Source organism: Mustela erminea, chromosome 10 (assembly GCF_009829155.1).
Source record: "Mustela erminea isolate mMusErm1 chromosome 10, mMusErm1.Pri, whole genome shotgun sequence".
Taxonomy (NCBI): domain Eukaryota; kingdom Metazoa; phylum Chordata; class Mammalia; order Carnivora; family Mustelidae; genus Mustela; species Mustela erminea.
In genome coordinates this window covers 27,727,014-27,741,954 of record NC_045623.1, presented here as the reverse complement: position 1 = coordinate 27,741,954, position 14,941 = coordinate 27,727,014, and the positions used below count along the sequence as shown (strand labels likewise).

The 14,941-nt window shown below is 37.8% G+C and overlaps 1 long non-coding RNA gene across 2 annotated transcripts in view; it reads right to left on the bottom strand.

Annotated features, from left to right (window-relative positions):
• Window positions 1-3,618: 3,618 nt before the first annotated feature.
• The window catches only part of LOC116567923, a 118,219-nt gene continuing 106,896 nt past the window's right edge, over window positions 3,619-14,941 (bottom strand). For both annotated transcript variants that reach the window (XR_004276430.1, XR_004276429.1), the window contains exon 3: window positions 3,619-3,988. This is a non-coding gene — a long non-coding RNA (uncharacterized LOC116567923). The remainder of the gene's footprint in view (window positions 3,989-14,941) is intronic.

Genomic DNA, 14,941 nt, shown 5'->3' with positions numbered 1-14,941 from the left:
GGGCAGTTAAGGGGGTAGGAGAAGAATAAATGAAAGAAGATGAGATTGGGAGAAAGACAAACCATAAGTGACTCTTAATCTCACAAAACAAACTGAGGGCTGCTGGGGGGAGGGGGGTTGGGAGAAAGGGGTGGGGTTATGGACATTGGGGAGGGTATGTGCTATGGTGAGTGCTGTGAAGTGTGTAAACCTGGTGATTCACAGACCTGTACCCATGGGGATAAAAATATATGTTTATGAAAAATAAAAAATTAAAAAAAAAAGTTAAAGGTATTAATGACCACTAAACCATCCATACAAGAAATATTAATGGGGACTTTTTAAGTAGGTTCCACACCCAGTGTGGAGTCCATTGTGGGGCCTGATCTCATGACTTTGAGAAAAAGCGCTGAGCTGAGCTGACATCAAGTCAGACACTTAACTGACTGAGTTACCCAGGTGCTCCTAAAGGGGACTTTTTGGGTGGAAATGATAAATGATAAGTAGGAAGCATAAAAGAAGTAAAGTTAAATATATCTATAAACATCAGTTATGGGATTCACAAAATGATGTGAAGTATGACACCTTATAACTAAAAGGTAAGGGGAGGGGAGTAAAGAATGGGTTCAAACTTAGGAGACAATCAACTTAATATAGATTTCTCTATGTATTAGATGATGTATATAAACGTAATGGTAATCATGAATCAAAAGACAGTAACAAATATGTAAAAAATAAAAAGAAATCTAAGTATATCTCTTACCAGTGAACCATGAGAAAAGAAAGCAAGAGAACAGAGAACTATAAAAACTAGTGTAAAACAAGTAACAAAATGTCAGTAAGTACATACCTATCAATAAATAATTTGAAAGTAAATCAAAAGACAGAGGGCAACAGAATAGATTTAAAAAAAAGGAAACCCATCTATGAGCTACTTATAACAGACTCATTACAGACCTAAGGACAGATGCAGATTGAAAGTGAAGTGATAGAAAAGCATTTATCATGCAAATGGAAATGAAAAGAAAGCAAGGGTAGCAATTCTTATATTGAACCAAATAAACTTTAAAACAAAGACCATAACAAAAGAAAAAGAAGGAACTTCTTTGTATAAATATTTATTCACCCAACATGGGAACACATAAAGGAAGTAATCAATAAAGAAAGTAATCAATAGTAATATAACAATGGTAGGTGACTTTAGCACCCCACTTACATCAATGGATAAATTATCCAAACTAAAATCAACAAGGAAACTGTGGCTTTGAATGACACGTTGGGCCAGAGGAACCTAAGAGATACATTCAGATCCTCCACCCAAAACGAACAGAATACACATTCTTTTCAAGTGCACATGGAGCATTCTCCAGAAGCAATCACATCTTAGGCCACAAAAAAAAATCTCTACAAATACAAAAAGACTAAACTCATTCCATTCATCTTTTCTGATCACAATGCTATGAAACTAGAAATCAACCACCAAAAAAAAAGGGTGGGGGAGAACAATACATAGAGATAAAATAACACGCTACTAAAGAATGAATGTGTTGACCTAGAAATCAAAGAGGAAATAAAAAAATACAGGGAGATGAATGAAAATGAAAACACCAGGTCAAAAATCTTCAGGATGTAGGGAAAACTGTTCTTAAAGGGAAGTTTACAGTAATACAGGTCTACCTCAAGAAACAAGAAAAAAATCTCAAACAACCTAACCTTATACCCAGAGCCTAGAGGAGGTTAAAAAATAAATAAATAAATAAACCCAAAACCAGTAGAAGGAAGGAAATAATAAAGATCAGAACAAAAATAAATGAAATAGAAACTAAAAAGATACCATAGAACAGATCAATGAAACCAGGAGCCAGTTCTTTGAAAAGTTTAACAAACTGGACAAACCTTTAGCCAAATGCATCAGAAAGAGAGAGACAGGATTCAAATCAGCAAAATCATAAATGAAAGAAGAGAAGTAATTGACACCACAGAAATACAAAGAAGTAGAAGAGAACATTATAAGAAATTATATGCCAGGGAGCCTAAGTGGCTCAATTGATTAAATGTTTAACTCTTGGTTCTGGTTCAGGTCATGGTCTCAGGGTTGTGGGATTGAGCCCTGAGTAGGCCTCTGCCTTCAGTGTGGAGTCTGTTTGAGATTGTCTCCCTTACCCTCTTCCACCCCCACTGCCTCTCCCCCTGTTGCTCTATTTCTAAAATAAATAAATAAAATCTTTTAGAGCTCCTACCTGGTCCTTTTTCCAGATACCACCACTCAGAAAGAGTCAAATTTCTCTTCTGGTCTAAAGCTCACACCTAAAGGCTTTCTTTAGTTTGAACGGCAGGAAACCTTTCTGTTGGTTCCAACCAGATTGAGGTAGTGAGAAAAAGGCCTGCCATATCATGGCTCACTTTCATCCCATGTGAAGCAGAGTCCCTTGCGGACCTTCAGTGCTGTCACAGTGCATCCCTTCAGCTATCCCACTGATGCACTGCCCGAGTTCTATATCCCTTTTTCTTCTACTCTTCTCCCCAGGAATCATGTTATGATAAAATGCCAATGATATTTTGAAATATTAGCTGATATTTCTTCCTGGAATATGCTATTGTTATGCTTTTATACTCTCCCAGTATACTCTCTTCTTCCTGAAGTGCAATAGATAAGAGAGTCAAATACTTGACATTTCTTAAAGCTGAGATACAAAGATAAAATAATAGATTTGGAAGAGAAAGTCATCTGTCAGAGCCAGGATTCTCTTGTCCCCAAGACTTGGGACAAAGAAATGATTAAAGGAAAAGTAAAGAGATTATAAAGTTAGAAGGGCACAATAAGAATTATGTATCCTGCCCCTAAAAGTAAATTGAGATTTGGGGATAGGAGAGCCAACCTCTATAGATTTGTGGATTTAAGAATAGAGAAGTTCTGTCTTTTAATCCCCAGGAAAAAAAAAGGCAGAGTCTTCAGACTGCCCCACAAGCCAGTTGTCTGTTTTGTAAATATATACCCATTCATTTATATATTACTTATTGTTGCTTTTATGTTAAAATGGCAGAGTTGAATAGTTGCAACAGAGACCTTATAGCTTACATATAGCTTGCATAGCCTAAAATACTTACTACATAGCCCTTCACAGAAAACCTTAGCCAACCCTTGGCCCAGGGCATTGGCAGATTCCAGTTCCCAAGTAGAAGTGCAAAGTATTTTATGGGAATAGAATAAATGGTTAGTACACTTAGTTGAATGCGCTTAAAACAGCTAGCATGGTACATAACAGTCAAAAGATTTACCATGACTAATATCATTATAGGTATCAGTCTGGACTGAGAAGTTGTACCACAGACCAGATGCCCCTTCATAAACTTCCTTTAACAAATTGCAGGGACAGGAGGATGGAGGCCTACATCCATTTTTTCATTCATTCATTCAATAAATTCTTACAGAACTCCTGCTATTTTTCTATAAACACAGAATTAAACAAAATAGTGTTGATTTTCCCCAAAATATCACCAGGCATCCTGTTAGCAAAGCAGAGATAAATTTGTTAGAACTTGCTGCAGTAAGGGAGTAAACTACCTTGATGGAGTTTTAAGAGTGTCTCAATAAAGAGAAGTCAAACTAAAATGGTATTAAGACTTTGGGGTCTGAACTCGAGTAGTTTAAGTAGGCCTTTCAAAGTGGTGAATGGAATGGAATTTAACAGAGATTGTGTTATAATCTTTCAGGATTGCCTATCACAGAGAAGTCCAGTCTTGAAGCGAGTCTTGCTAAGTAAACCATCATTGATGAGTAAACTGTTTGTCCAGGTGAGCAGGCCATTGTCTTTGATAAATTGTTCTAAGGGAATTTTCTGAAGTAAACCATAAAGTTATTTATTGGCTTATAGCCTTGGCTTTTCTGGGCAAAGTTTTTCAGTAAAAAAACAACTAAGTCATGCTGACATATATGGTCTACTGTCATCTAAGTTGTACTGCCACAGGTGTTCTTGATTCTCAACACAATCTTCATGAGGCTTCAATTCTAGTGGGGAGAGATAAACAAAAAAAAAATTATATAGAGGTATATCAAGTGGTACTAATGCAATGGAAAAAAATAATAAAGCAGAACAACATAGAAGGAGATTGGAATAGGGTTGAGGCTGATATTTTATATAGTGTGATTAGGAAAGGCTTCATTGATAAGGCAGCATTTGGGAAATCCCTGTAGTGTGTATGTGAGAAAGCCACAAAGACTGGAACGGGAACTACTTGAGGGTATCTCTACCACTTTTAAACTAGGGGCTCAATAGTTAGTTCAGTGAGAGAAAATACAGTTGCATTTCTTTTTCGCCTGAGTTGGTGGTGAAATTTTTACCAATAAAAGAGGTAACCTGCTATTTCTTTTTCCTTCCCTTCCTATGTCACATTCTCCATCCTGCCTCAACTGTTGATCTTTTTCTGAGTATATCACAACCCTCCCAGGTCTACTGCTGGAAAAGCAGCTCTGGCATTGCAGACTCCCATGTTTATCTTTTACATTTCGCCAAGTTTCATTCTCTTCTTCCACTTCTTGAACTTCTTGCAGGTATTCTGTACAGATAACACTCCTGTTCTCTTGGGAACAGGTAGCCTCCTTGCCTATACAAATCACTGGATGAGGCAGCTAAAGCCATGATACTCTTGAAAGAAGAGGAGACTGAGGCACAGATTGGTGAAAGAACTTTCCTATCACACAATATTAGAGCTGAATAAGCAGATGGGATTTCCTGATACCTAGCTCCCACCTTCTGAAAGAAGACTCTTCCAAGCCATATGTGGAGTGTGGTACCTCTCTCTAAGAGCTACTTATTATGGTTTTACATAGTCTGGGATATCTCGGACTCTCAGATCTGAACTTTTTATTAAAAGTAATTATAACTTACATTCATGTAGTTCTTTGCAGTTTGGAATGAATTTCTATACTCATTTGTGCTTTACACAAAACTCTCAGGGATAGTCCGGAAGATAATGATAAATATCTGGAATATATTTGGTTAGATAAAGCTAACCTTTGATGGACCACTAACTATAGGTCCCCATCAGTTCTAAGTGATTTATATATATAATCATTTCATCCGCACAGCATTCCCTATGATTATTACATTCCTGCTCTATTGGCTAGAAAACAGAAGTCACTCATGCCAGTTATGTTAGCTGTATGTGATTCAGCCAGGTATTAAACACAGAACGTTTGATCTGAAGCCTGCAAATTCTTGATTCTATTGTAGGTCTCTATAGTGTCCCTGTTTCACAGGTTTGGAAACAGATTCTACCATGCTGTTATATTTCTATCTACAATGATGTAGATAGAAATATAATCCTAGTTTTGTACTCTTTCAACTTCCTTCGACTTCCTGTTTAAAACCTAGTACTCTTTTTTGGGGGGGGGGTGTTAAGTTCAGAATGGAAGCCCTAGGAAACTGCTTTGTTTAACCTGCAAGAGCAGATACATGTGAACTTAGAATAAAGGTAGTTTTTCACTATTATAGACAGTGGAGGAAGTGTACAACTTCACTATCTAGTGCCTTTCATCTTCCCATAGCTTTTGGTAATGAGTCTTTGCTCATGTAAACTACTGCATTTTATGAGCTTGGTGTAAGGGCTGAAATCCCCTGAAGGAGAACCAATATCCTTGAGGTAAAGTCAAGATATTTAAAAACACTGGGGAAGGGAGGGTCCAAGATGGTGACATGGGAAGTTACTGAACTCATCTCCTCCATGGATACAACAAATCTACCTCTACTTATGAAGTAAATCCTCCTGAAGAACTCAGGGCTGACCGAACAGTTTCTGCACAACAACAGATAGAAAGACCACATAAAGAATGCTAAGAGAGATAGAAAGATGGTTTAAAAAAAAAAAAAAAAAAGGGAACCCTACCCTGGGGGGACCACTCCTGGCTCATATCTCTTTGGCTCTGCATGTCAGGAACCCTAGATGCACAGTGCCCTTGACACCCTGGCCTGAGCCTACCTAGGTTCCCATCAGCATGCCCACTGTGCAAAGTGCCCAAGATACTCAGAGTTGCATCCACCTCAGCTACAGCTGTCTTGCCAGGGTACCTTTTTCTGGAGAGCCCAGTACTCCCAGAGTTGCACTTAGTTCAGATTCAGCTGTCCTGCCAGGATGCCCTCTGTGCTAAGAGCCACAAGATCACCCTGACCCACTTATAATTTAGCTCTGGTCCAGCACTGTATGCCCTGAGACTCTCAGCCAGCCAGCAAGCCAAAGTCACCAAGTACTCACAGTCTACATGGAGCATACACAAAACCATTCCTTTAAGTTTAGGAGAAGTAGGTGTTCAGCCTCATTCATAGAAACAAACCCAGAAAGTCAAGCAAAATGAGACAGGAATATTCTGAAAATGAAAGAATAAGACAAAATGAGAAAAAGAACTAAATGGAACAGCAGTCTACCAGATAAAGAATTCAAAGTAATGGCTATAAAGATGCTCATCAGACTGGATAGAAAAATGAATGAGTTCAGTGATAACTTCAGAGATATAGAATATAAAATATATTTTTGGAAAAAAGCAACCAGAGTTGAAGAATATAATAACTGAAATGAAAAATACACTGGAGGGAATAAACAATAGATTAGAGGATGCAGGGGCGCCTGGGTGGCTCAGTGGGTTAAGCCGCTGCCTTCGGCTCAGGTCATGATCTCAGGGTCCTGGGATCGAGTCCCGCATCGGGCTCTCTGCTCAGCAGGGAGCCTGCTTCCTTCTCTCTCTCTCTCTCTCTGCCTGCCTCTCAGTGTACTTGTAATTTCTCTCTGTCAAATAAATAAATAAAATCTTTAAAAAAAAAAAAAAAAAAAAAAAGATTAGAGGATGCAGACAAATGGATCAGTGATCTAGAAAACAGAGTAATGGAAAGTGCATAGCTAAATTTAAAATAGAAAAAAATTAATTAGAAAAGAGGATAAGTTAAGAGTTTTTTTGGATAACATCAAGCAAACAAACATTCATGTTATAGGAATCCCAGAAGAGAAAAGAGAGAAAACTAACTTGAAAAAATAATAGCTGAAAAATTCCCCAGTATGGGGAAAATAATAGATATCCAGTCTCAGGAATCACAGAAAACTCCAAACAAGATGAACTTAGATCCACGCCATGAAACATAATAATTAAAATGTCAAAGATAAAAAGAATTTTAAATACAGCAAGAGAAAAGAAAACAGCTATATACAAGGGAAATCCCCTAAGGCTTTCAGCCAACTTTTCAGCAGAAACTTTGTGGGCCAGAAGGGAGTGGCCACATTATATATAATATTCCACCAAAAAGCAATATCTTTTTTCAAGTGCACATGGAATATTCTCTAGGATAGATCACATGTTAGGAGACAAAAGAAATCCCAGTAAATTTAAGTAGACTGAAATAATATCAAACAACCTTTCTAATCACAAATGGTATAAAACAGGAAACCAATTATAAGACAAAAACAGGAAAAAACACAAACATGTGGAGGTTAATCAAATGCTACTAAACTGCCAATAGGTCAACCAAGAAATAAAAGGGGAAAGAAAATAAAATACATTGAGACAAATAAAAATGAAAACACAACTGTCTAAAATATTTGGGATACAACAAAAGAGAGAAATTTGTAACCATACAGGCCTAGGTCAAGAAACAAGAAAAATATCAAATATAAAAATCTAATCTGACACCTAAAGGAACTAGAAAAAGAGAATAAACAAAGCTCAAAGTTAATAGATAGCAGGAAGCAATAAAGATTAGAGTGAAAATGAATGAAATGGAGACTAAAAGCAACAATACAAAAGATAAAAGAAATCAAATTTGGTTCTTTGAAAAGATTAATAAAATTGATAAACTTTAGCCCGACCCATCAAAAGGAGAGAGGACTCAAATAAATCAAGTCAGGAGTGAAAGAGAAGTAATCACCACCACCACAGAAATACAAAGGTTTATATGAGACCACATTGACAAATTATATGCCAACAACCTAGAAGAAATGGATAAATTCCTAAAAACATACAATCTTCCAAAACTTAACCTGGAGGAGGTATAACATCTCAACAGACCAATTACTAGTAATGAAATTGAAGCAGTAATAAAAAATTCCCAAGAAGCAGAAGCCCAGGACCAGATGAATTCACAGATGAAGTCTCCCAAACATTTAAAGAAGAGTTCATACGTGTTCTCCTCAAACTATTAAAAGAAGAAGAAGACGACGGAGGAGGGGGAGGGGGAGGGGGAAGGAAAGCTGCCAGATACATTCTATGAGGCCAGCATTATCCTGACAGCAAAAGCAGACAAAAATATTACAAAAAACAAATTAAAAAAAAAAAACCTACAAATCAATATCCCTAATGAACAGAGAACCAAAAATCCTCAACAAAGTAAGCAAACTGCATTCAAAAACACATTAAAGGATCATTTACCATTATCAAGTGGGATTTATTGCAGGGATAAAAGGGTGGTTCGATATCCACAATTTAATCAAGGTGATATACTACATAAACAAAATGAAGAATAATCATACGGTCATCTCAATAGATGCAGAAAAAGTATTTGACAAAATTCAACATCTACTTAACAAAGCGGGGTTAGAGGAAACATACCTCAACATATTAGTCCCAGAATGACAATCTCACAGCTAATGTCATATTCAATGGTGAGAAACAGTTTTTCCTCAAAGATCAAGAACATGACAAGGATGTCTATGTCAGTCATTTTCATTCATCTTGGTATTAGAAGTCCTAGTCATAGCAATCAGACAAGAAAAAGAAACAGAAAGCACCCAAATTGATAAGGAAGAAGTAAAACTGTCAGTATTTGTAGATTATATGAAGTAGCAGAAAGGGAAATTAAGAAAACAATCTCATTTGTAATTCCACCAAAAAGAATAAATTACCTAGGAATAAACTTAACCAAGTTGGTAAAAGATCTGTATTCTGCAAACTATAAAACAGTTAATGAAAGAAATTGAAGATAGCTCTAATGATAGAAAGAAATAACATGTTTATGGATATTGTTATAATATCCATACTACCCAAAGCAATCAGCAGATCCAATCCAATGCATACCAATAGCACCTTTCACAGAAGAAATAGTCCTAAAATTCATACGCAACCACAGAAGACTCTGAATAGCCAAGACAATCCTAAGAAAGAACAAAGCAGAGGTATCACATTCCAGATTTCAAACTATACTATGAAGCTATAATAATCAAAACACATATAGCACAAAAACAGACACATAGATCAATGGAACAGGATAGAAAGCCCAGAAGTAAACCTATGCACATATGGTCAATTAATCTATGACAAAAAGAGGCAAATATACATAATGAGGAAACTAAAGTCTCCTCAATAAATGGTGCCAGGAAAACTGGACAGCTTTGTTCAGAAGAATGAAACTGGGCCACTTCCTCCAGCCATATGCAAAAATAAAATCAAAATGGATTAAACACTAAATGTGAGACCTGAAGCCATAAAACCCCTAGAAGAAAACATAGGCAGTAATCTCTTTAGCATTGGCTTTAGCAACATTTTTCTAGGTATGTCTCCTCAGGCAAGGGAGACAAAAGCAAAAACAAACTATTGTTAGCTATACCAAAATCAAAAGCTTTTGCATAGCAAAGGAAATCATCAATAAAATGCAAAGGTGGGGTGCCTGGGTGGCTCAGTGTGTTAAAGCCTCTGCCTTCGGCTCAGGTCTTGATCCCAGGGCCCTGGGATCGAGCCCCACATCGGGCTCTCTGCTCAGCGGGGAGCCTGCTTCCTCCTTTCTCTCTGCCTGCCTCTCTGCCTACTTGTGATTTCTGTCTGTCAAATAAATAAATAAAATCTTAAAAAAAAAATAAAATGCAAAGGTAACCTAATGAATGGGAGAAGATATTTGCAAGTGATATATTTGTTAAAGGGCCAATATCCAAACTACACAAACACCTTATCCAACTCAATGCCAAAGAAAAACAATCCAATTAAAAAATGGACCCAAATAGACACTTTTCCAAAGATGATGTGAACGTGGCCAAGAGACACATGAAAAGATGCTCAACATCACTCATCATGAGGAAAATGCAAATCAAACCCACAATGAGAGAACTTACACCTACCTGTCAGAATTGGTAGTATCAAAGTAACAGTGAAATAACAAGTGTTGGTGAGGATGTGAGAAAAAGGAAGCCTTGTGTACTCTTGATAGGAATACAAATTGGTACAGTCATTGTGAAAAACAGTTTGGATATTCCTTAAAAAATTAAAAATAGAAATACTGCATGGTCCAATATTACCACTACTTGGTATTTACCCAAAGAAAACAAAAACACTAACTCAAAAAGACTTACACACTCTTATATTTTATTGCAGCTTTATTAATGATAGTCAAGACATTGAAACAACTAAGTGTCTGTTGTTCGATGAATAGATAACACAGATGGGGTATACACACATACACACACAATGAGATATTACTCAGCCATAAAAAAGAATGAGCTCTTGCCATTTGTCACAACATGGATGGATCTAGAGGGTGAAGTGAAATTCAGTCCAACATGCAATTTCACTTATATCTGGGATTTTTAAAAAACAGCAAAGATAAAAAGCAGAAACAGACTCACAATACAGAGAACACACTGGTACTTGCTAGAGAGGAGGAGGTTAGAGTGGGGATGAGCAAAATGGGTGAAGGGGAGGCAGGAGCGATCTTACAGTTATGAATAAGTCACATAGAGGGAATAGGCAATGGTATTGTGTGGTGACAAATGGTATGTACACTTGTGGTGAGCATAGTACAAAAGAGTTGTCAAATCACTATGTTATACACCTGAAACTAATGTAACAATGTGTGTCAATTCTTCAATAAAAAGAAAAAAGAAAAATCAACAATGCAAATATAAAATATTTGCCTGGTTGAAAAAAGAGGCAATGCTTGACTAATACAAATTTTCTGGTTTTGTCATTGTACTCTATCAAAGATTATATAAGTAAATACTGTGTTCTCATAGACTGAACATGAACCATGCTCCTCCCTGAGGACTGCTTGCTCTATGACTGTTGGAATTCTAATTTCTGTCATTTGTGTTTTCTTGCCATAGGAATAGTTTGAATTTAGAAGTTAAAGCAAAAAAGTTGGGAGATAGATATATGGAATAAATTTATCCGGGCATTGGCTTCAATTTGAAATAAATAGCTTGTCAGTGAGCAGCTTTAGTTTTAGAGTAAGCTGCTTTATTATCCTGAGTTTTCTTTTGCTCTCCTGGTCTATGAACACATGTACTTCATTCGTAGCACCCTGAGCTGCTAGAATGGAATGAACACTGTCCTTACCTAATTCCACTTATGCATGTTCTCCCTCTGTGCAGTCCTTTTGCTCACAGGTGCAAGTGTTGCACTGCCCATTTTTGTCTTCAAATAACTTTTCTGGATAGTTAATGACTAATCCTTAAAACCCTTAGAACTCTTTTAATTCTCTCTCTTCCGTGGGTAAAGAAACAGAAGTAGATAAGTTAGGAAATTAAGACATTTGCCAAAAGCTAAAGAGGGTGTTTTAATGAGAGTTGAGATTAAGATGAGGCCAGATCTCGGTCTCAAGTTCTGTGGTTATAGTTCTCCTGCCCCATGAAAAATACATGCCATTTAAATATTTACATTTTGCTAACAGTAGCAGAAGTAATGCCAACAAATGTTAATTAAGCAGCCACAAGATGATTAAAACACTGGTACGGGCCTCCCCAGTGAGAGGAAATCTATTAGCATTTTCTTATTGACTTTCGAAAGCCTCACTGTGATCTGTCTCCATGAGCTGAAACAAAACAAAATTTCTGATCAAAGAGATTGGTCTCAAGGGGGATCAACTTTGCCAGAAGATACTGATCAGGAGACTGGTAGGGAGTGGATGTTTATCTGATGGCAGTCAGAAATAGCAGCATGAGTCTTAGAAGGATTTGTAGTCAAGAACAGCAACCCTCTGGGGGTCAAGCGACAGCTAGGGCCTCCTGGCTTCTGCCATTATTTATTTCTACTGTTTTTCAGAAAGGGGCCATTTTTGTTTGTTGCTTTCATAGATGAGGTCTCTACAAATACAAGTAGTCTTATGTTCCTTACCTGGGGCCACAAGATACCAGGTGAGGACTATGCACGTGTGTGTGTGTGTGTGTGTGTGTGTGTGTGTGTGTGTGCGCGTGCACGCGCTGGGGTGGGGGTCAGCTTTATCTCTCTTCCTTTGTCCAGTTCTTTATCTAGTCCCCAGCAAAGTTGGAAACTGGCTTCATTGCCCCCACTAAACATAGAGGCTAACTGCCTGCATTCTGTTTCCTGTCCAGAGATTTTCCCCAGACCTTTTTCTTTGCATTCCCATATGTTACTACTGCATCTTTGCTTTCCTGCTCCCTCCTGCCCACACTGGCAAAGACACCATGGGGAGTCTTTGTTTCCTCTTTAAGGCAACCCTGTGAACATTGTCAGATGAAGACCTCCTTTATGGCCTGGAGTCTCTTCTTTGCAGTTTTACACTGAGAATTCAGGGGTGTGCTTGGTAGATAGGCAGCCCCTGGTTTGCATGCCAGGAGTTCACTCACAGGCTGGCATTCTAGCATTGCCTAAGGCCACAGACTCTTGTTGTTAAAGGAAAGGGAGCTTTTCTAATAGAAAAGATTTGTTACAAGCAAGAATCTATAGGAAGAAGAATCTTAAAACAAGAAACACCTCATTTATTCAGTCTGAAAGAATTCTCACAGATGCTGGGACTAAAAATGCCACAATGCCTACACTAATCAAACTCATAAGAGACATAGGTAACCCATGCTCACAATGCAGAAGGTGGGTGTCCTGACAGATGGATCCATAAAGGGCACCAAAATAAAACTATTGGGTTCGGGAAGCCTGCCTGGAGGAAGTGATGCTCCAAATGAGTTTTAAAAGATGAAGGGTAACTATAGATAAGATTGTACTTAGGAGGTCTTTACACTTATCAGGTGAAACAATAATCTAAGTGGGCTGATTATAGTTATAAAAAACCTGTATCTTATGGTTCACTGCCTTGGAGAGGAAGTGGGGTCGGTAGTGAGAGAGATGGGAACATTAGGAATGGCTGTTGGATTTTCTCTTTTGAGTATCTGGCTGCTGAAGGTACCAGTCATTGAGGTGACGATACAGGAAGGGTATTGAGCTAGTCAGAAGAAAGGAATTTGGTTTTGGATGTGTTTTCTTTGAGGCAATTGATGGTCATCAAGAGAAGACATTCTACTCGCCTGTGTGTTTCACAGACCCAGGTGCAGACTCAAAGTAAGGGACATATTGCCAGCTCCTAGCAAGGAAGCTTCCCATTAGCAGGAAGTCTTAGCATTTCTTGAGCAGTAGAAAAGTTTTCAAGTTCTTATGGATGTGTAGACTTTTAGAAATGGAAGAATCCTTAGAGAACAACACCTAGCCTCATTTTGTAGATTTGTCTAAACTTAGCTGCCAATACTGGGGCACCATTAGAAGAAAGAATGACTGCTCTAGGAAGGATGAAAAAGATCAAACAAATATTTCTGCTGCCCATAACACAGAATGCTAGGGATTATGAGGTCTTTCTGTGCGCCAGTTCTGAGCTTTTTATTCATACATGAATAAGAATCCAGAAAACACATATTTACTAAAACATGTCATGAATAAATGACTTTGAGGAAAAGAGACCATTCTTTGTTTCAGTGCTCTGAGTTAGAAATCCTCCATAGTCTAGGATAACCTTTAGGCTCCTGGACAAGGTCATGGAGAAATTAGAATCAGAATCTGAATAACTGGGGCTATCACCCAGATATTTTACCTCACACTTAACTGTATAAAATATAGCAATTCAACACTGAGAATCTCTTCGGCACTGGTCATTGTGCTAAGTCCATGACTCAGAGACAGGAAGGAAAATTACAGAGTATCATCTTGACATTCAAGTTGCTTATGGCCTAGAAAAAGAAAGATGTATTTAAAGAAAACATTATGACATTAATCTTTGACTTGTTCTTTCAACAGTTTTATTTACCAAAAGGTTAAGAAAGCAACGAGAAGAACCAATGCTTTGGGTCTACCTGTGAGAGATACAAAAAAGAATCATTAAACTAATTTTAGCCTCTTTTTATTATTTTATTTTATTGTCCACTCAAAGAAAATGAACCTTACCAGAAAATATTAGATTCAACATATGCCAGAGGGAATTAGGACTGAGAGAGAGAAAAGTTCAAGGGTTGCAACATGAAGGAACTTCAGCCCAGATTATTCACAGAATTTACAGATATAACCCTCCAATGCTACTCAGTGATTTTTTGAGGAAATGAGAAGTCCTAGAGAGATATCCCAAGCTGAAGGCAATAGTATTGGATTAAAAAAAAGGGGAGAGAAGGGTAGGTTTTCAAACTATAAGCATTGAGCTTAACGGTTGATGTAGGAAACAAAGACAGAAGAATAATTATTAAATTTCCTTACTACATACCCTTGAAACAGATGGAGTGACATTCCTCTAGGGACTCAACTGCCTCAATGTTAATATTTTGCTAAGGGCAAAAGGCAATCCTAGACTGACACCCCTCCTCCTTTCCCCCCACCCCAGTCACCAGGATCCTGTAAGTCTACTTTAACATACAAAAGTTCCTTTGGAAGCTTCTTTTATCTCTAAAGCCCCCCAAGGTATGTGTTGGCAATCATCCCCTAAGCATATGGCCCACTGAGATACATCTGAAGGGTCTCATGACTAAGGGTTTTTTTTTTTTAAAGATTTTATTTATTTATTTGACATAGACACAGAGAGAGAGAGTGAATACGAGCTTCTTGCTGATCAGGGAGCCCGGTGCAGAGATCAGTCGCAGGACCCTGGGATCGTGACCTGAGCTGCTGCAGATGCTTATTAACAATGGAGCTACCCAGGCGCCCCTCATGACTAAGGTTTTATTAGACAGGAATAAATGACCTCTTCCCAACAATAGCTAGCTCGCTCAAGGTCCTAGAAACCTTGCT